Source organism: Herpailurus yagouaroundi, unplaced genomic scaffold (genome assembly GCF_014898765.1).
Source record: "Herpailurus yagouaroundi ecotype Mexico unplaced genomic scaffold, PumYag 221, whole genome shotgun sequence".
NCBI classification, from domain to species: domain Eukaryota; kingdom Metazoa; phylum Chordata; class Mammalia; order Carnivora; family Felidae; genus Herpailurus; species Herpailurus yagouaroundi.
The window spans coordinates 19392778-19415129 of record NW_024412452.1 but is presented as its reverse complement, the minus strand read 5'-3'; the positions used below and the strand labels follow the sequence as shown (position 1 = coordinate 19415129).

The window sequence follows — 22352 nt, the reverse complement described above, 5'->3', positions numbered from 1 at the left end:
AGCAAGGGTTTATCTGTGCTTTTTTCAAAGCACAGGCTAGTAGGTCTTATGACTGTTGTTCTAAATTCTTGTTCAGATAAATTGCTTATCTTTGTTGAGCAAGTCACTGGCTGCAATTTCTTTTTGACCTTACATTTGGGGAGAATTTTGTCATTTTGGCTAAGTTTTTGTCTTTCATGTGTTTTAAAAGCGTGTTGCTTCCTGCACCTGAGAGTACTGCCATATTAAAAAGGGGTCACATACTGTCCAGGGCCTGGCAATTCAGGAAGTGTTTCTGATATATGCTGTGTGCACTCTGCTATTGTGTTTTGGCTGTTCTTTCCCACTGGTAAGTACTCTGCAGAGTTCCTCCTTGCTTGCAGTGGGGAGCATTTGTACCTTTAACTAGGCGTGCTTTAATTTTTTTGTTTGAAGTAAGCCAGAACTTTTGGTGTCATTCTGAAGCACTCGATTTTCAGTACACTTGGTGTATGTGGGGTGATGCCCATGCTGGTCTTCTGGAGGAGAGGCTTGCTGCATTGGCTCAGGATCAGTCTTGCACGAGTAAATAAGCAATTGCCTGTCACAGGGGTGCAGGGTTTGGTGTAAATGGGTCCTGCCTCCACTGGGTGCCACTGTGCTGTTCTTCGAAGTCCCACCATGTTGGTGGTGGGGGAAATGGCGCCACCCCAATATCTCTTCTCTGGACAGGGGATCTCACAACCCACAGTGTTTAGGCAGCCCTCACAGAATATCAAGGGCAGTCAGTTTTCCCTGTGCCACAACCCTCCTGTGTTTTTTCTTTGGCATGTGTCTGGGATTCAAAACCCAAAGTCTTAAAGGATGAGGCTTTATGTGGAACCAGCCCCCTTCTCCCCCACCCCAGACTAGAGCTCTTCATACTCTATCTGAAATACTCTGTCCCTAAAAAACAGTCCCATGCCTTGCACCTGCCATGCTGTCTCCCTCCTACTATGGAGATCCTTCTGCCACTCCACAAATCTATTTCCTGAGTGTTCCAAGTGATCTGACCTTAATACAGCTATTTGATGGACAAGGAAAGCCCAGGGTCTCCCTACTTCTCCAACATCTTAACTCCTCCCCTGTTCTTTCTTGATTGCTTTGGCTATTTGGGGTCTTTTTGGTTCCATATACATTTTAAGGCTTATTTGTTCTGGTTCTATGAAAAATGTCATTGGAATTTTGAAAGGGATTACACTGAATCTGTAATTTGTTTTAGGTAGTATGGACATTTAACAACATTAATTCTTCTAGTCCATGAGCATGGTTTATATTTCCATTTATTTGTGTCATCTTCAGTTTCTTCAGTGTCTTACCATTTTCATTGTAATAGGTCTTTCAGCTCTGTGATTAAATTTACTTCTCAACAGTTTATTCTTTCTGATATTCTTATAAATGGTTTTGTTTTCTTCATTTATTTCTCACAGTTCAGTATTACTGTATAGAAGTGCAAGAGGGATGCCTGCATGGCCCAAACATCCGACTTTTTTCATAAGATGGAACCCCAAATCAGGCTCTGCACTGACAGCACGGAGCTTGCATGGGATTCTCTCTCTGTGTCTCTGCTCCTCCCCTGCTTATATGCTCTCTCTCAAACATTTTTTTTAAAGCACAAGGTATTTTTGTATATAAATTTTATATCCTGCAACTTTACCAAAAAACTGTTAAAACTAATAATTAAATTTAGTAGAGTCTTGAGGGTTTTCTATACTTAATAGCATGTCATCTGCAAATAGACTGTTTTGCTTCTTCCTTTCTGATTTGAATGACTCTTATTTCTTTTTCTTGCCTAATTGCTCTGGCTAGGATCTTTAATAGTATATTGAATCAAAGTGATGAGAGTAGACATTCTTGTTTTTGATCTTAAGAGGGAAAGGCTGCAGCTTTCCCCATTGAGTATGAGGTTATTTGTCGATTTGTTATACATGGCCTTTATTATGCTGAGATATGCTCCCATTGTACTTATTTTGTTGAGAGTTTTATCATAAATTGATGTTGAATTTTGTCAAATGCTCTTTCTGCATCTATTCAGATGATGATATGATTTTTACCCTTTATTTTGTTTGGTGTCCTGTTGACTGATCTGCAGTTGTTGAATCATGTTTTCATCCCTGGAATAAATTCCACTTGGTGAAGGTATATGATTCTTTTAACATATTGCTAAAATATGTTGATCCTATTCAACATATTGTTGAAATCAGTTTGCTAACATTTTGTTGAGGATGTCTGCATCTATGTTCATCAAAGATACTGGCCTGTAATTTTCTTTTCTTGTAGTGTTCTTGTCTGGTTTTGGTATCAGGGTAATGCTGGCCTGTAAAAGGAGTTTCAGAATGTTCCCTGTTCTTTTGTTTTTTGGACTAATAAATGCTGGTAGAATTCACCAGTGAAGCTTATCTGGTCCTGGACTTATGTTTGCTGGAAGGATTTTGATTATTGATTCCCAATATTCTTCCCAGCAGTTCTCTTCAGATATTCTATTACTTTATGATTCTGTCCATCTGTTTCTTCCAGGTTGTCCAATTTGTTGGTATATTTAAGGTTTTCATTGGGATTGTATTTAACTATAGGTCACTTTGGACAATAGATGTGTTTGAGCATAATTACATCCTTGGAAATTACTAAATATGCCACAGATTGCTGTAATTGTTTTTTTAACTCCAGTATAGTTAACATACAGAGTTAAATTGCTGTGATTTTAAAAATATTTTTCTATTTTTTTCTCTCTTTTCTCACATAGGCTTCCACTTGTTATGTCTGCCATGAGCCTTTTCTGCTACAATCAGAAAAAACAAGCCTCTAAGCTTCTCAGTCTTGTAAGATATAAGTTCTGCATGAATAATATACATGAAATCTAGTTTACTACATGGGCTTTTTGATATGTGTTTTGGCTATCTGGGAGTTCTTTTTTGTTTTAAGTGGCCAGTTAAATGATCATGTGGAAAAATGAATTTTTTTTTAAAGTGTGTAAAAATACAATAGCTCCATTATTTACAAATCATGGTGCCATCTAAGGAGAATTATAATCTTCCACAAAATATCAGTGACACATCTGCTAAAAATCAGTGAATTGTATACCTTAAAATAGGTAAAATGGTTAATTTTGTTTTATCGCAACAAAAAAGTCACTGGCCCTAAGTTTAACATGTTATTTTTAGTATATGTGCTGCCGAAGCGAGCACAACATGTTATTTTTAAAATTACTTGAAAGATAAAAGAGAATCTAAAGAAAAAACATATTTCATAAATTTTGTTCTCAGGATGAAAGAGTTTGTAGCACACCAGTATTCTGAGAACAAACAGAAATCTAGATTTAAAAAAATTTATCTGTTAAATTGTAAATACTTTTGTATTATATAATATATAATACATAGAACATTATTACATGTTTGTATATACATATGTATGTATACACACAGACACATATGTAGAAGGAATAGGAGAAGGTCAGAGGTAGACTAAGTTTTACCAAAACTATGAGCAAGGCTCAATTTAGCTCAGTCTCTGATTGGATTAAGGTAATCATCCTTCTGCTTAGCAGGAGAATCCTTTCAAGAGGAATATAACATTATTGGAGCCTCTATAATTTTCTGGATTTAAGTTGTAGAATTTAATAAAACATTACCAGTAAAACCAGGAGATAAGATCAAACCCTGAAAAATAGCGAACAGGATAGACAACAGAAAGAAATTCAGAGATGGTCATATGGAGCTTTGGTTGACAAGAACGGCTAAGATTTGGTTAGTGTATATATATATTTTTTTAATTTTTTTTTCAACGTTTATTTATTTTTGGGACAGAGAGAGACAGACCATGAACGGGGGAGGGGCAGAGAGAGAGGGAGACACAGAATCGGAAACAGGCTCCAGGCTCTGAGCCATCAGCCCAGAGCCCGACGCGGGGCTCAAACTCACGGACTGCGAGATCGTGACCTGGCTGAAGTCGGACGCCCAACCGACTGCGCCACCCAGGCGCCCCTTTTTTTTTAATCTGTTTCAAGAAACAGAGCCTTGGAGGTAACCTCAGGAAATAAAGAAGTTATTGTAAGGATTCCTGAAACTGAGATTCATTATATTCTTTCAACCTCTTTCTCAGGAGTCACCCTTTATTTCTTTCAATGGTCCTTATGGTCTATGGATCTTCTCCAGCCACCACTTTTATATATGTATACATATATATACATATATGTGTATATGTATATATATGTGTATATATGTATATACACATATATATACATATATATGTATGTATATATGTATATATATAAATAACATATGCACTAATTTAAAAGAAAAGCCTATATTACTACAAAAATTATATGCCAACAAATTGAACAACCTAGAAGAAATGGATAAATTCTGAGAAACATACAATTTCTAAATCTGGAAGAAATAGAATTATCTGAATAGACTGGTTATTAGTAACCAAATTGAACTGGTAATAATAAAAAAAAAGGCCCAACAAACAAAATCAAGGATTCACAGGGAATTATGCCAGACATTTGAAGAAGAGTTAATGCCTATTCTCCTCAATCTAGTCTAAAAAAAAATTAAAGAGGAAGGTAAATTTTCAAATATATTCTGTGAGACCATCATTACCTTGATTCCAAAACCAAAGACACTACAAAAAAGAAAACTATAGGCCAGTATCCCTGATGGACATAAATGCAAAAATCCTCAACAAAATATCAGGAAACCATATTCAACAATACATTGAAAGGCTCATTCACCAAGATCAGTGAGATTTATTCCAGGGATGCAAGGATGGTTCAATATTTGCAAATCAATCAACATTATATACCACATTAACAAATGATAAAAATCATATGATTATCTCAGTAGATTCAAAAAAGCACCCTTCATGATAAAAACTTTCACAGTGTGGGTTTAGAGGGAACATACCTGAATTTAATAAGGGCCATATATGAAAAACTAACAGCTAACATCATACTCAATGGTAAAAAACAGCTTTTCCTCGTAGATCACAAACAAGACTAGAATGTCTAGTCTTTTATTCAACATAGTACTGGAAGTCCTAACTAAAGCAGTCAGACAAAAAAAAAAAGATGCAAAGGCATCCAAATTTATAAGGAAGAAGTAAAGCTTTCACTGTTTGCAGATGACATGATACCATACATAGAAAACTCTAAAGACTCCACCAAAAAATTCAATTGAATGATTCAATTGAATACATATATAATAAATGAATTCAGTAAAGTTGCAGGACACAAAATTAATAAATCAGTTGCATTTCTTTTTTAAAAAAATTTTTTTTTCAACGTTTATTTATTTTTGGGACAGAGAGAGACAGAGCATGAACGGGGGAGGGGCAGAGAGAGAGGGAGACACAGAATTGGAAACAGGCTCCAGGCTCTGAGCCATCAGCCCAGAGACTGACGCGGGGCTCGAACTCACGGACCGCGAGATCGTGACCTGGCTGAAGTCGGACGTTTAACCAACTGCACCACCCAGGCGCCCCAAATCAGTTGCATTTCTATACACTAATAACAAAGTTGTAGAGAAATTAAGAAAACCATTCCATTTACATTTGCACCAAAAACAGTAAAACAATAATATAGATAAGGAATAAATTTAACCAAGGAGGTGAAAGACCTGTACTCTGAAAGCTATAAAACATTGATGAAAGATAATCCATGCTCATGGACTGGAAGAACAAATATTGTTAAAATGTCCACAATACCCACAGCAATCTATAGATTCAGTGTAATCCCTATCAAAATTATGATGGCATTTTTCACAGAACTAGAACAAATAATCCTAAAATCTGTATGGAACAACAAAAGATCCCCAATAGCCAAAGCAATCTTGAGAAAGAAAAACAAACTTGGAGGTGTCACAATCCCAGATTTCAAGATTTACTACAAAGCTGTAGGAATCAAAACAGTATGGTACTAGCAAAAAAAACAGACACACAGGTCCACAGAACAGAATAGAGAGCCCAGAAATCCATGCTTATATGGTCAATCTTAAAGGAGGCAAGAATATATAACGGAGAAGACAGTCTCTTCAACAAATGGGGTTAGGAAAACTGGATAGCTAGATACAGAAGAATGAAATTTCCACCACTTTCTTACATCATATACAAAATGAAATGGATTAAGGACGTAAATGTGAGACCTGAAACCATAAAAATCCCAGAAGAGAGCATAGGCAGTAATTTCAATGACATAGGCTGTAGCAACATTTTTCTAGGTATGTCTCCTTAGGCAAGGGAAACAAACACAAAAACAAACTAATGGAACTATACCAAAAGCTACTGCTTAGTGAAGCAACCTAGTCATTGAAAGAAGATATTTGCAAAGATGTATTTGAAAAGGGGTTAATATTCCGAATATATAAAGAAGTTATATATATACAACCTAACACCAAAAAAAGAAAAAAAAATAATTTGATTAAAAAATGGACAAAAGACCTTAATAGACATTTTTCCAAAGACATACAAAGACATTCCAAAGCACACACACAAAAAGATGCTCAACATTGCTTATCATCAGGGAAATGCAAATCAAAATCACAGTGAGGTATCTTGTTAGAATGACTATCATAAAGACAAGAAATAACAAATATTGGCAAAGATGTAGAGAAAAAGGACAGCTCCTGCACTGTTGATGGGAATGTAAATTGGTGCAGCCACTGTGGAAAACAGTATGGAGAGTCTTCAAAAAATTAAAAATAGAAAAACTGTACAATCCAGTAACTCTAATGGGTATTTACTTAAAATGAAAACACTAATTTAAAAAGATAAATGCACCTCTGTGTTTATTGCAGCATTACTGACAATAACCAAGATGTGGAAACAACCACAGTACCCATCAATAGATGAATGGATAAGGATGTGGTGTGTGTGTGTGTGTGTGTGTGTGTGTGTGTACACACACACACACACACACACACACACACAGACATACATACCTACAGTAGACTATTAGCCCTAGAAAAGAATGAGATCTTGCCTTTTCCCACAACATGGACAGACCTAGAGGGTATTATGGTAAATGAAATATGTGAGACTGAGAAAGAAAAATATCCCTTCACTCTCTTAAACAGCAAAAAGCAGAAACAGACTCATAAATACAGAACTGTTGGTTGCTATAGAGGATAGGGATGGGGGAATGGACAAAATGGGAAGATACAGGCTTCCAGTTATGGAATGAGTAAGTCATGGGGATGAAAGGTATAGCACAGGGAATAAAGTCTGTGGTTTTGTAATCATCTTGTATGGTGACGGATGGTATCTACTCTTAGGGTGAGCTCAGCATAATGTATACACTTTTCACATTACTATGTTGTATGGTTGAAACTAAATTAACATTATATGTCAAGTATACTTTATTAAGATTTGTAAGTCTACATAAAATGAAACTCAAAAATATTCTATTTACAAGAGCATAAATACCCTAAATACTTAGAAATAAATTCAAAGAAAGACATGCTAAGAATTCCACATGGGAAATTATGAAATATTAAGTAAAATTGAAGACTTACATAAATAGAATATATAGCATGTGGAAGGTTGAATATTCCAAAGATACCAGTTCTCTATAAATTGATTTTTTAAATTCCAAAGCAAACCCAATTAAAGTCCTAACCATATTTTTTTGTGTAAATTGACAACTGATTATAAAATGGAAGTGCAAGGGACCAACAAATGGTCAAGGCAGTTCTGAACAACAAAGCTAGAAGACTTCTATTACTAGAAATCCAGACCTTTTACATGGTGAAAATAGATATGATGTCACCTGAATGATAAAGATGACATGCAGTAGAGAATGGATAATCTTTTAAATCTTTTAAATAAACGGTGGTGTGTCATTTGGATAGCTATGTAGTTAAAACATAAATTTCTAAATCCCTGCCTCATGGTGTATACAAAAATCAATTCTAGGTGGATTACAGATCTAAATATTAAAGGTAAAGATCTTAGAGAAAACATAAGAAATCTCTTCATGACCTTAAGAGTCTTTCTTAAGACATTCTTAAACAGGGCACAAAACATAATGAACATGATGGGAAAAACAGGTACTTTGTAGTATATAAATTGGAGTACTTAATACTAAAAACTTCCATTCTCAAAAGATAATATGAAGTTAGGCATATCCCTGGCACAACAATATGCTTAATATATGCTGGATGGGTAAATAAAAGGGCCAATATACCATTTAAAAAAGACAATATTAAAAAAACAAACAAGACAACCCAAGAGTATTACAAAATATCTACAGTATTTATATCTAACCATGGGTTTGTATCAGATTATTTAAAGAACTCATGAAAAATCATAAGAAAAAGGATGAGGGTACCTGGGTGGCTCTGACTGGCTCAGGTCATGATCTCATGGTTTGTGAGCTCCAGCCCTGCTTCCCTCTCTTCCCTCCCTCTCCTTCATTCACCCTCTCTCTGCCCCTCACTCGCAACCTCTCTCTCAAAAAAGACAAAAATGATGATAATAGAACAATGTTCAGAAATCTTGAAACGCACTTCATAGCACATATATCCACATTTCCAGTAAACATATAAAAAGATGTTCAACTTCACCAGTCATCAGGGAAATACAAATTAAATCTACAGTGTAATACCACTATACACCTTCCAGAATATGTAAAATGGTGGCAGGGGATAGCAAGTATTGGGAAGGAAGGGAGTGAACTAGAATTCCCATGTACTGATAATAAAAATGTAAACTGCTTCAGCTACTCTGAATGTATGCAGAAATAAATTGGTGTATTTGCAAACAACATGTAGAAGAATATTTGTAAGAACCCCAAACTGGAAACAACTCAAATGCTCTTTCACATTTGATGACAAAATAAGCAAATTGTGGTATATATTTGTAGTATACAATAAAATAATAAACATAAAATATGGGTTCATTTCACAAACACTGTTAAATAAGTCAGACGTCAACCATCCCCAGAAAAGTCCCTAATACTCATCTCTGTATATTACTGCAGTACCATAAGGATGCAGGGTTCCCTTACAAGATTAGGTAAAACTGATTTATAGTATTGGAAGTCAGGAGTGTTCATCCTTTTGAGGTATGAGAGGGGGGACAAAGAGGCCTTTTGGGGGTGCTGTTAAAGTTCAGTTTAATTATCTGGATTATAGTTATATGAGTATGTTCACTGAGTTGAACACTTCCAGAATGTACACATCTCCAAATATATGTTATCTTTAATGTCTACTTCAAAAAGTACACACTCATTTTCCTTTGACAGAAACAAAATAATTTTCCCTATAGAAGCAAATATTGTGATCTAACCATGTATGTAGAAACCCCATGCTTTGAGATAGGAGTTGATAATGGTATCTAACTGCAAAGGCTTTAGAAAAAAAGGAAAAGTAGGTGATAGAAACAAATTTATCATTGGAATTGTTTGGCCAACAAGTAGATGTGTAAACACTAAATAAATAGATCTGCTGTCAAGTACTCTAACAGTAAAGGACCATCGTGATTCCTCTCCTACTTTGATGACCACATATTTCCCTTTTTCTAAGTAAAAGACTTTCATAAGCATTTAAGCATTTGAAGTCAATTCTTTATAGTCTTTTTTCCTATTATCCATCATACTCTATAAATCTTTAAAATACTATTTATATAAATACTTTGTAAAGATTTTGTTTTCAAAATTTCTTGAAATTCCTGACCTGAGTCATCCCTGTGATATGTCAAACCCTATCACATCAAGTTACCTTACATTGAATAAACAGAGGAAAGTTTAAAAGTTTAGCATGCATACCACCTGACATGAAAATATTTGCCAGCTATTTCTTCTGCTTAAATGATTGTGTTCCAAATATCTAGATTATTAGCTTAGAAAAATGATAAATTTTATAAAAACAATTTACTAGTCATCTCTGTACATTATTCTAGTGCATACATTTGAGTGCACCTAATTCTAATTCAGGAAGGAGTTTTACTAGAAACAACATGTTTCTCTTTCACATTTTGTCTTTTCTTTTGCATATGCATGTATGTGCTCAAACTTGTTTTACTTCCTTCTTAGAGACAGTTTACCGGGAACATGGTAACTATCTAGTACACATGGAATTTAGCCAGAAAGTAATGAAAAAAGAACTAATTGAATTTAACAGAAAATTTACCCTGGAAGTATTTGTGGTGTTTAGATCTTCATGACATTTTTCATAACAAATGGTATGTTACCCTAAACACTTATTTCTGATTGCTAAGGCAACATGAAGTATTGGATATTTAGGTAACAGAGGAAGAAAGAATTTTTCTGACTGAGGAAAGTAATTACTCTTAAAACACAACAGTTTCCATTCATGTAAATCATCTGGCTACATTAAGCAAAGTTATTAAAGACTTCTTAGTCCTCTATCTCATATTTTGTTACATAGCGTTCAGTCAAATCTAAATGAACAAGTCAGTTTCTTTTAGTTTTGGAGGAATGTCAGTTTACCATTTAGTAAGTAGAGGAACTATTGAAATAGCTCAAAGTCTAAGGTAAAGGAGTTCAGTTTCAAAGGTATAATAGGGATTGCATGAGCTAGTGCTCAAAGAGATTTTTCCGCACTATGTTATGAAAAGGTGTAAGGACTCACTTTTGGCACTGTTAGTAATAATATGGTAGCCAAAGATGACAGAGAAAGCCTTGTTTTGCTATCCTTTTTTAAGGCCCCAAAACCAAAACAACTCAAAAAATAAGTAACAAGCAATGTTAGGCGGTAAGGAATAAGGGAAATTGCAGCAGACCTGAAGTAAAAAAGCAGAATGGCAAAGTCGTTCAGAATATGAGATTTGGAGTCAAACAGGAGTGGTTTTAAATTCTGCCTCTTAAAAAATAAATAGCATTTAAAAAAATTTAAAACAATTCTACCTCTTAAACTTTGAGTCTTTGTGTCCTCATTTACAAATGAAAAAAGTAATATTTTATGGTTGTTGTAAATATGAAATACAACAGTGATTGCAGAGCTTAGCACTCTACCTGGAAAATAGCATGTGCTAGCAAAAGTAGTATTTTTATTTTTAATGAAGATCGGTCCCTTTTTTATCTTACCCTGATAATACTCCACTGTTAGATTCAGTGTGGTAGAGAAGTTAAGAACATATGCTTTGAGGAAAAAGACCTATGTGTAACATCTTTCTGCATCCTTTCTTTGTAAGATAGATACGTTACGAGACTGTCGTGACCGCTAAATGAGGTAATGCCCCATGTTCAACATATTCTCTAACACCTAATAAGCTTTTGCTAAATTATGGATAACATCCTAAGACCTGGATTCTGGCTCTAGCTCTTGCACTGATCACCGTGAAACTTTGAGCAAGTCACTTAGCCTTTTGTCCCCAGAATAGGCCTAACAACACCTGCCCTGTTTATCTTTTAGGTTGTTGAGATAATAAAATGATTCAGGTAAGCACTTTGACAACCATAAAGCTTGTAAAAATGGATGGTATTACCATGGTTCTGATGGCAGTTTAGAGGTTAAGTACCATAAAAATGGGATTTAAAAATCTGTATAATCAAGAAAGCTGTACTTGACGTTTGTTAGTTTTGGAGATAACACACAAGCGATGAACATTATTGAAGTTCCATTTTTCTCTGTTGGGATTGGTTTATTATGGTACTCAGGATCAGAAAAGTTACTTAATATGAATATTTTGTCCTGTTCATCACTCAGGAATAAGATATTAACACTTGAATTTATGTAGTATAGAGTGTATGACAAATATATTGAAAGTTTTTGTTGAGCAGAAAGTTCTTTGGCATCAGGAATTCACTTCTAACAAAAATGATATATTATTATTAGCTTAATTATAATTTTTAAAGCCCTTTAAAGAAGGAAAACACTCTATAAATGCTCAGCATTTACTGCTACTAACACCCAACAAGGTTAAACTCTCCTTCAAAATGCAGCTACTATTTGATGGGTTAGTTGTTAAGTAATAGGACATGACAAAAACGGCAGCTACTGTACCATGGGAGTGAATTCATGATTATAGCAATCATTAGAACTTCTATTATCAGTTATAACTAGTAATACTTTATTCTAGTAAGGTTGTTACTGTCTCAGAAAATTTAGGCACTTTTAAAAAGTGAAATAATTCATTTGATTCCATACTTGTAAGCTGGCACAGAATAAGGCCCAAGCCTCTGGGAAACTTCTGAAGTACAGAATTGCACTGTCCAGTCTGGTAACCACTAGTGTGTGTGGCTGTTGAACTCTTGAAACATGGCTAGTATGACTGAGGAAGTAACTTAAACTTTATTTATTTTTAACTAATTTAAGGTTAAAAGCTGATAGTTTAATAATTGTAAAAAAAAAAAAATGTGTGGACCAACTTGGGTACCTGAAACGACTTCACAAGTACATTTAATGCAATCTAAATGCAGATAAAGTGTTTCCAGTGATAACTGAACATCTGATTTGAGATGGACTTGAAGTTGTAGTAGAAAATTTAAAGTTCTGTACGTAGCTTGCATTCTGTTTCTATTGGACAACACTGTTACACAGGTTCAAAGACAGGCAACAAATTATACATGATATGGAGTTTACTCCCTCTTTTACCCTTGCAGTCAAATTATAGGAAGTTGGAGAGGGATATGTGAATGTTAAAAATTTTACTCAGTTCTGGTAGTTATAAAATCAGGAATAGTTCTAGATCTGTGATATGTGGAGATTTTGCTTTCATGAACCATAACCTGAGATCACCTCAGTGATATTCTATTAAATGATTAAAAATCAAAACAAAAGCAAAAAACCCAATTTGCTTATTTCTGTGATGTAAATACCCCTGTGTCCATTTTCGAGCTATTAACATGTAGCTGAACTTTGAGTGTATATCCCTTCCCAGCTCTATTGGCACTTGCAAGGCCATAGAAACCAGCACTAATGCATCACTATAATACTTTACGAATTCCCGACACCTACATTTCTTGAAAGGTGTGTATGTATGTTCATGGTAGGGGCTGTTAAACTAAATTCTACCCTATAGCAAACTATAAGGATGATTAGATCTGAGACTATAGGGTTTTTTTTTTTTTTTCTTTTAAGCCTTTGGGAACTGACTATAAAAAGTCTGATTCTTCCCCGATTCTCTTAAGAATATAGATATATGCTAATATGAAGCCATTGTGTAGACTGTAAAATGGTTAAAAGGAGGTAAAGATACTACTTAATTTTGATAAAGCAGATGTATGTTCTTAACTCACCAACTTTATAGACCAACTGCAAAACAAAGATTGTTTTGTGAATAGTGGTTTCCTGGGGGACATGGTAAGGGTACAGGAAGATGACCCTTCAGAATTGATATAAATTCTGACACATTATGTAATTTTATACATGTAAAATATGCATACGAGGTCCAAATTCAGCTCAAAAGTAAATTAATAATTTTATGATTTTTGTTAGCTAATATATGTGAAATCATTGCTTATTGAGAAATTATTCCATTCCTATATTAGCTCCTCTTCTTTGGCACCTCGATGTTACTTTGTAGCAAAAGCCCTATACAAGAGGATTTAATTCAAAATTACATTCCCCTAAGAGAATATTCAAATGATTTCCTCTCATTTTATAGATGAACCAACTAAAACACAAAAGTGACTTTTAAAATATCAAATGGTTAGTCTTGACTAGTTTAGCCAAAACTAAACTTTCCTGACTACCACCTTGGTATTCTTCAAGTCTGTAGCACATAACTACATGAATCTATTTGTCCATTCTCTTTTTGGGATTCTTGATAGAAGACACTTTTGTTGTACTCCACACTAGCCAAGTTAGCAAATATTCTATTTATTCCTAACTTTATGGTTTCATTAGTTACTCTTAATATTACATAACAATCCTCAGGTAAAATTCTGCATTATTTATTTACAGAAAATTTAATTGGCAATCATTCTATCCTAGATCAGCATAACTTACTATTCTGAAAAGTAAAACAGAGAAGAATGTTTGAGACATTGACTCGTTTCTGAAAAGGAGAAAAAGTAGGGTTAAAGCCCAAATAGTGTAATATTTGCACCTTTCTCCACAGGAAAAGACTATTAATATCTTTTGCTAAGTGTCAGTTTATGACTAGGTAAGTTCTGAAAAGAGGACATCTTTTTTCATAATATAGTTGAATAGTATTCAAAAATGTTAACTGTTTAAATGATGGGAAGGTCTGACCTGAAAATAAATACTAATTTAGAGAAAATCTATACTTAAGATAATTAAGAATTGGTATTATTTAATATGTCGCATTTTGCAACTGACAGCATTTGAGACTTGCCACAAAGAAAGCAACAAAGGTTGGGTACACATGCATTCTAAGGAACTTCACTGAAAACTATAAATCTCTTTTAAGTTGTACAAGTAACAGTCTTGTATAGAACTCTGCAGCTAAGCAAAGCAGTTAGTCTTTGATGTGCTTATAATTATGAAGGGTTTAGGATTATGGCTTTAGGCAAAGATGCCTAGAGGTAGGAAGGTACAGATCAAACCTGACATCATGACACAATAAAGAGAAGATAGGTGAATTGGAGCCCAAAGTAGGTTGGCATGAATGTATCTCATAAGTCAAACAAGTAATAAATGTGGCCTCTCAAGCAGTGTAGGTAAACAGTTAAATCCAATTTTAAATTGTAGAATTTAAAACTTCTTTTGTAGCTTAGTTTTAGAGGCTTTTTATATAAATGAGATATTTTAAGTATAAGAGCAAAGTTTTATTTTTATACAGTTTTTATAGTGGTACTATGATTTTATAGTAAAGTAAGAAAGACATTTAAAGAAGAAGATAACTTATTAAAATCAGGCTTTTGAGGGGCCTGGGTGGCTCAGGTCATGAACTTGCAGTTTATGAGTTCAAGCCCCTCATCGGGCTCTGTGTTGACATCTCAGAACCTGGAGCCTGCTTTGGATTCTGTGTCTCCCTCTCTCTCTCCCTGCCCCTCCCCCACTGTGCTCGTTCTCTCTCTCTCTCTCTCAAAAAAAAGAAATTTAAAATTTGAAATGATTTTTAATGATATAGGAACACAGTCACAAGATACCATTGGGTAACAAAAAGGAAGATAAATGATTTGAATTTGTGCTTAGTAAAAAGAAGAAATAGAGTAATATCAGTTTTTTCTGGGTGATAATGAGTATTCTTTATCATTTTTATGCTAAATATTTAATATTGCATTCTCTAAAGTTCTCCATTAAGCACAAATAAGCTTTATATCAGATGTTTAAAATATATTTTAAAAGGAGATGGCAATTTATAAACTATAGCCTTTTTATAGCAGAGATATGAAAGACCATATATGAGATGTGTATTTGTAAAGATAATACATTTGGAAGAATTTCTGTATATGCAGATATGTAGCCAGGTACATTAAGTGCAGCTGCAAATTGCCTTTGAACAGGGTTTTTAAATTATTTCCATTTCTGTGAATATGTGGATCACATAGAGGAAGATGGTTCCCCATTTTGCTGTTTTCTTCTTTCTAAATACTGTTAAACAAAGCTCATTATAACACATAAGTGCTAGCTGTCCCCTCAAGTGGCTATTACTTTTATAGTCACAGGTGTTTTACTGGGTGCATGTGTTTCACATACAGCCTGAAGATGCTTCCTAGACTTCGTATCCATCGGGGTAGCCTTATGACCAAAACTCCTAGATGAAAACACAGGGTAAAGCTTCTTGACATGGATCCTGGCAATGATTTTTTTTTTTTTTTTTGGAATGACACCCACAGTGTGAGCAACAAAAGCAAAAATAAGTTGAACTATGTAAAGTGTAAAGAGCTTCTGCACAACAAAAGAAATAGTCCAAAAATGAAAAGCCAATTATTTACAAACCATGTATTTGTAAGGGGTTAATATCCAAAATAAATATACAAAGAATTCATCATACAACTTAACAACAACAACAAAAACCACCAATCTGAATAAAATATTGGCAGAAGCAGACCTAGAAATGGCCAACAAGGTCATGAAAGTGTGCTCAACATCATTAATCACCAGGGAAATGCAAATCAAAACCACAATGAGATATCACTTCACACCTGTTAAAATGGCTTCTCAAAAAGAGAAGAGATAATAAGTGTTGGTGATGATGTGGAGAAAAGGCAAACCTGGTGTAAGTCAGTGCAGGTACTGTGGAAAACCATACGGACATTCAATACTGAAAACTGAACTACGCTATCATCCGGCAATCATACTTTTTGGTATATATACAAAGGAAATGGAAAAGATGTCTTCACTCCCATGTTTATTACAGCACTACAGTAACCAAGACAGGCAAACAACCTAACTGTCCATCAGTGGATGAGTGGATAAAACAGATGTGTTATGTATATGTGCATGTGTATATATACATATATAGAAGCTGATATATATGTATAAATTGAGCCATGAGAAGGAAATCCTGCCATTTGCAACCACATGGATGAACCTTGAAAGCATTATGTTGTTAAGTGAAATAGGTCAGCAGACAGAGGAAGACAAATACTGTACCACTTATATGTGGAATCTTAAAAAACCTTAATTTACAGAACTAGAGTAGTAGTAGCCAAGGGGTGAGGGAAGGAGAATTAATCTTGATCAAAGGGTACAAAATTCCACTTATAAATATATTCTGGGGAATCTAATACACAGCATTGTGATTATGGTTAACAGTATTATATTTAAAAATGCTAAAAGATTTGACAATAAATTTCATATATAAATAAAAAAAATAAAAATAAAAATGCTAAAAGAGAAAAGTCTCATCACAAAAAAAGAAATGGTAATCTTATTGCAGTTTATGTGTATCAGAAGCATATACACCTTGAACTTCTACAATGTTATCTCATTGAAGGTGAAAATCAACTAAAAAACATAACATAAAATAAGGCTATAGGAATAAATATAACAAAAGAAGTTCAAGACAACTAAGAAATTACCAGGTATCATTGACAAATATCATGGCTGCAATATTCAATACTGTAAAGATACCAATATTAGGTTAGTGCAATTTTGCTTAAAATACCTGTAAGGCTGAGGTTGAAAGAAGTTGGTGGGGTAGGAGGATCATGAGCTCACCTCATCCCTTGGACACTGAGATAACAGCTACATTTGAGCAACTAACTCTGAAAACAACCTGCAGATTGGCAGGACAGACGTTCCACGGTTAATGGTAGAGAGGAAAGCACACTCAAAGAGTAGGAGGGGCAGAGACACTGTTAGGAACCAAACTCCCAGCAAGACTAAACACAAACAGAAGGAACACCAAAAGCAGGGACAAGCAAGAGGATCAGACCCCACACCAGGCAATGAAGCACTGGGAAGACAAGTCCCCTTAACATCTGGCTTTGAAAACCAGTGAGGCTTAACTTTGGGAGCTTTTAAAAATCAGGGCAGCTTAACTCTGGGTGCTTTAAAAATCAGTGGGCTTAACTCTGGGAAAGCTGAAGGATAACTGGAAACTGAGTCTCCACCCTTAAAGAGTGAGCATAGTAAGTTGGCCAGAGACAAAGCACAAGAGCAGCAGTTTGAAAAGTGCCTGAAGTATACACAAAGATTTACTTACTAATCTCAGAACATACACTGAAAGGGAAGGACTCTTCAGAATATTTCTCCAGGAGTGAAAGTACTGGCAGGTGTCATTTCTCTTCCCCCTCCCCCAGATAGGTGGACACTTGTGGGAACCATTGATAACCCACTCCACCTACCTTGCTAGCTCCATGTGCCCTCCCTCGTATTCCACATGGGACCTGCCAGCCTCAACAGGAATCCCTCCAAAGTGGCTCCTGCCCTGCCACATCCTGCAAGTAGCCCCAGCAGGGACCAGTGTTACTGCAAAGTGACACCTGCCCTGTGAGACAGTAAGATAACCCCACACACCAGGGTGCCAGCAGTTCTAACAGCCGATCCTTTTAGCTGACTGTGTAGGGAGAAAGTCCCGCTGCTTGGTGCACCTGCAACTGTGGCACAGAGGCTAACTGCAGATATCTGGTCTGACTGCTCACCTTGCCTACCAACAGAAGCCTCTCAGTTGGCCACGCAGAAAGCAAGTCCTGCCAGTCTGTGTGCTTGCAGCTGTGCAGTAGCTAATTACACACAGCGAGCCTGACTGCTGACCCTACCCACCTACAAGCCCACAGTGGCCTCAGATATGCGTCTCAACAGCACAGAGGTCAGACTGGTCTGAAGGCAAACACGGCTCAGTCACAACAGTAGGGTGCATGAGGCCCCACAGAGCAGACCTCCCTGGAGTGCCTCGGTCTGGTGACCAGTGGGATTGCACTGGATAAAGCACCACAGGACCTCTTCTACACAAGACTACTACTTTCAAGACCAGGAAAATGTATCTGATTTTCCAATACACAAAAACAAACACAGAAAATCAGACTTAAAAGAAATGTTAAAGGGAATTCTTTGAGTGGAAAGAAAAGGACATACCTAGAAATAAAGTTGTAAAAGAAAGAAATTCATGGGTAAAAGTAAACACGTAGTAAAAGTAGTAGAACCACTATAAAACCAGGATGGAAGTTAAAACACAAAAGCGGTAACATCAGTTATATCTACAAAAACCAGTCAAGGGACATACACACACAAAATGTAAAATACGGGGTGCCTGGGTGGCTTAATCGGTTAAATGTCCAACTCATGGTTTTGGCTCAGGTCATGATCTCATGGTTTGTGGCGTCACACCCTGCAAGCTGTCAGCACAGAGCCCACTTGGGATTCTTTCTCCCTGCCCTTTCCCCACTTGCACATGCTCTCTCTCAAAATAAATAAAAAATGCAGTGGGGAGTAAAAATTTAGTGCTTTAGAATGTGTTTGGACTTACACGAACATCAACTCAATGTAGGCTGCTATATACATAATGTTAAATATGAACTTAATGGTAACCATATATCATAAACCTGTAATACCCAAAAGTAAAACCTAGAGTAACACTAAAGAAAGCCATGGAATCAGAAGAGAACAAGAAGAAACAGAGAACTACAAAAACAACCAGAAGGCAAATAACAAAATGGCAATAAGTACATTCCTAATAGTAATTCCTCTAAGTGTAAATGGACTGAACACTCCAATCAAAAGACAAAGGGTGACTAAACAGATTTAAAAAAAACAAACACAAGACCTATCTATGTGCTGCCTAAAGACACTCACTTTAAACCTAATGACACAGACTGAAAGTGAAGGGATAGAAAACCTGTACCATGCAAATGGAAGCAGAAACAAAGTAGCAATACTTACATCAGAAAAATTAGACTCTTATAAAACTTCAGCAAAAGACAAAGGAGGACACTTCAAATGATAAAGGGATCAATCCAACAAGAGGATATAACAATTGTACATATCTATGCATTCAACATTGGAGTACATAAAGGGAATATTAACAAATAAAATGGAAAATATTGACACTAATACAATAATATAAGGGACTTTAATACCCCATGTAAAGGATAGATCACCCAGACTGAAAATCAACAAGGAAACATTGAATGACACATTAGACCAGGTGGACCTAATAGACAGAATATTCCATCCAACAACAGAATATATATGCTTTTCAAGGGCACGTGGAACATTTTCCAGGATAGATCACAAGTTAGGCCACAAAACAAGTCTCAATAAAGAGAAGATTGATATTATATGCATCTTTTCTGACCACAACACTGTGAAACTAGAAATCAATCAAGAAAAAAAAACTGGAAAAAACACAAATATGTGGAGGTTAAACAACATGCTACAAAACAAACAATTGGTCAACAACAAAAAAGGAAATGAAAAAAACGCATGGAAACAAATGAAAATGAAAACACCACAGTTCAAAATCTTTGGGATGAAGCAAAAGCTGTTCTAAGAGAGGGAACTACATATGGATATGGACCTACCACAAGAAACAAAAATTTCAGACAACCTAAAGAGTTAGGAAAAGAACAAAGTCTAAAGCTAGTAGAAAGAAGGAAATAATAAAGATTAGAGAAGGAGTAAGCGAAATACTAAAAAAACAATAGGAAACATCAATGAAACCAGGAACTGATTATTTGAAAAGATCAACAAAATACCTTTAGCCAGGGGCACCTGGGTGGCTCAGTTGGTTAAGCCTCTGACTTTGGCTCAGGTCATGATCTCACGGTCCGTGAGTTCGAGCCCCACGTCGGGCTCTGTGCTGACAGCTCAGAGCCTGGAGCCTGCTTCCGATTCTGTGTCTCCCTCTCTCTCTGCCCCTCCCCTGTTCATGCTCTCTCTCTGTCTCAAAAATAAATAAACGTTAAAAAAAAATTTATAAAAAAAAAAAATACCTTCAGCCAGATTCATCAAGAACAAAAGAGGACTCAAATCAGAAATGAAGGAGGAGCTGTAACAACTGAAACCAAGATAAAGGATTTTAAGAGCATGTTATGAAAAATTATATGCTACCAAATTGGACAACCTAGGAGAAATAGATAAATTCCTAGAAACATATAATCTTCCAAAACTCACACAGGAACAAACAGTAAATCTGAGACTGATTACTAGTGATGGAAATGAATCAGTAATGAAAAAACTCCCAACAAACAAAAGTCCAGAACCAGATAGCTTCACAGTGAATTATACCAAATAAAGAAGAATTAATATCTACTCTTCTTGAACTTTTCAAAAGCATAGAGAGGAAGGAAAACTGCTAAATTCATCATATAAGGCCAGCATCACTCTAATACCAAAACTAAACAAAGACACTACAAAAAGAAAATTTCAGACTGACTCCTTGATGAACATCGATGCAAACATCTTCAACCAATATTAGCAAGCTAAATTTGAAAACATTAAAAGGATCATTTGCATTATCAAGTAGTATTTATTCCAGGGATGCATGAGTGGTTCAACTATCATAAATCAACCAATGTGATAAACCAGATTAACAAAATGAAAGATAAAAAATCATATGATCATTCCAAAAGATGCAGAAAAAGCATCTGACAGAATACAACATCCACTCATGGTAAAAACTTAACAAAGTGGGTATAGAAAAACAACCTCAACAAAACAAAGCCCATATATGAAAAACCCACAGCTAACTCATACTCAATAGTGAAATGCTGAAAGCTTTACCTCTATTTATCAGGAGCAAGACCAGGATATCCACTTTCCCTTTATTCAACATAGTCCTGGAATTTGTAGCCACAGCAATTAGACAAGAGAGAAATAAAAGATATCTGAATTGGTAAGAAAGAAGTAAAACTCAGTATTTACAGCTGATACTATATAGAAAATCCTAAAAACTCCACCAAAAATGTATTAGAATGAATGAATGTAGGAAAGTCCAGGGCTACAAAATCAATATACAGAAATCTACTGTATTTCTATACACTAATAAAGAGCTATCAGAAAGAGAAATTAAGAAAACAATCCCAGGGGCACCTCGGTGGCTCAAACAGTTAAGCATGTGACACCTTAAAAAACAAAAACAAAACTTTTTTAATGTTTATTTTTGAGAGACACAGAACACAAGCAGGGGAGGCGCAGAGAGAGTGGGAGACGCAGAATCTGAAGCAGACTCCAGGTTCTGAGCTGTCAGGACAGGGCCCAATGTGGGGCTTGAACTCAAAGACCATGAGATCATGGCCTAAGCCAAAGTTGGAAGCTTAACTTACTGAGCCACCCAGGTGCCCCAAGCATCCAACTCTTGATTTTGGTTCAGTTCATGATCCCAGGGTTGTGGGATCAAGCCCCGCGTTGGGCTCTGCACTGAGTGTAGAGCCTGCTTAAGATTCTCTCTCTCTCCCTCTTCCCCTCTCCCCCACTCTCTCTCTCTCTAAAATTAAAAGAAAGCAAACCCATTTACAATTTCAGCAAAAAGAATAAAATACCTACAAGTAAACTTAACCAAAGATGTGAAAGACCTGCATTCTGAAAATTACAAAACACTGACAAAAGAAATTGAAGATGACACAAATTAATGGAAAAATATACCATATTCATGGATTGGAAGAACCAGTATTGTTATAATGTCCATAATACCCAGTGAAATCCTCATCAAAATACTAATAATATTTTTCACAGAACTAGAACAAATAATCTTAAAATATGTACAGAACCACAAAAGACCCCAAGTAGCCAAAGTAATCTTGAGGAAGATCAAAGCTAGAAGTATCACAATCCCATATTTCAAGTTACTGTAAAGCTACAGTAATCAAAACAGTATGGCAATGGCACAAAAAACAGACACATGGATCCATGGAACAGAATGGAGAGTCCAGAAATAAACTCTCACTTATATGGTCAGTTAATCTTTGGCAACAGAGGCAGGAATATATAATGAGGAAAAGACAATCTCTTCAATAAATGTTGCTAGGAAACTGGGCCAGTTTATCCCATCATACACAAAAATTAACTCAAAATGGATGAAAGACCTAAATGTGACACCTGAAA

At 35.6% G+C, this 22352-nt stretch overlaps 1 protein-coding gene across 3 annotated transcripts in view; it reads right to left on the bottom strand.

Moving 5' to 3' along the window:
- The window catches only part of WDPCP (WD repeat containing planar cell polarity effector), a 389996-nt gene that overhangs the window by 100872 nt on the left and 266772 nt on the right, over nt 1-22352 (bottom strand). Inside the window, exon 15 of one of the 3 annotated variants that reach the window (XR_005785465.1) lies at nt 21033-21136. The exons of the other annotated variants lie outside the window; for them this stretch is intronic. The gene's annotated coding sequence lies outside the window, so the exon portion shown is untranslated. The remainder of the gene's footprint in view (nt 1-21032; nt 21137-22352) is intronic. 3 annotated transcript variants of the gene reach the window in all.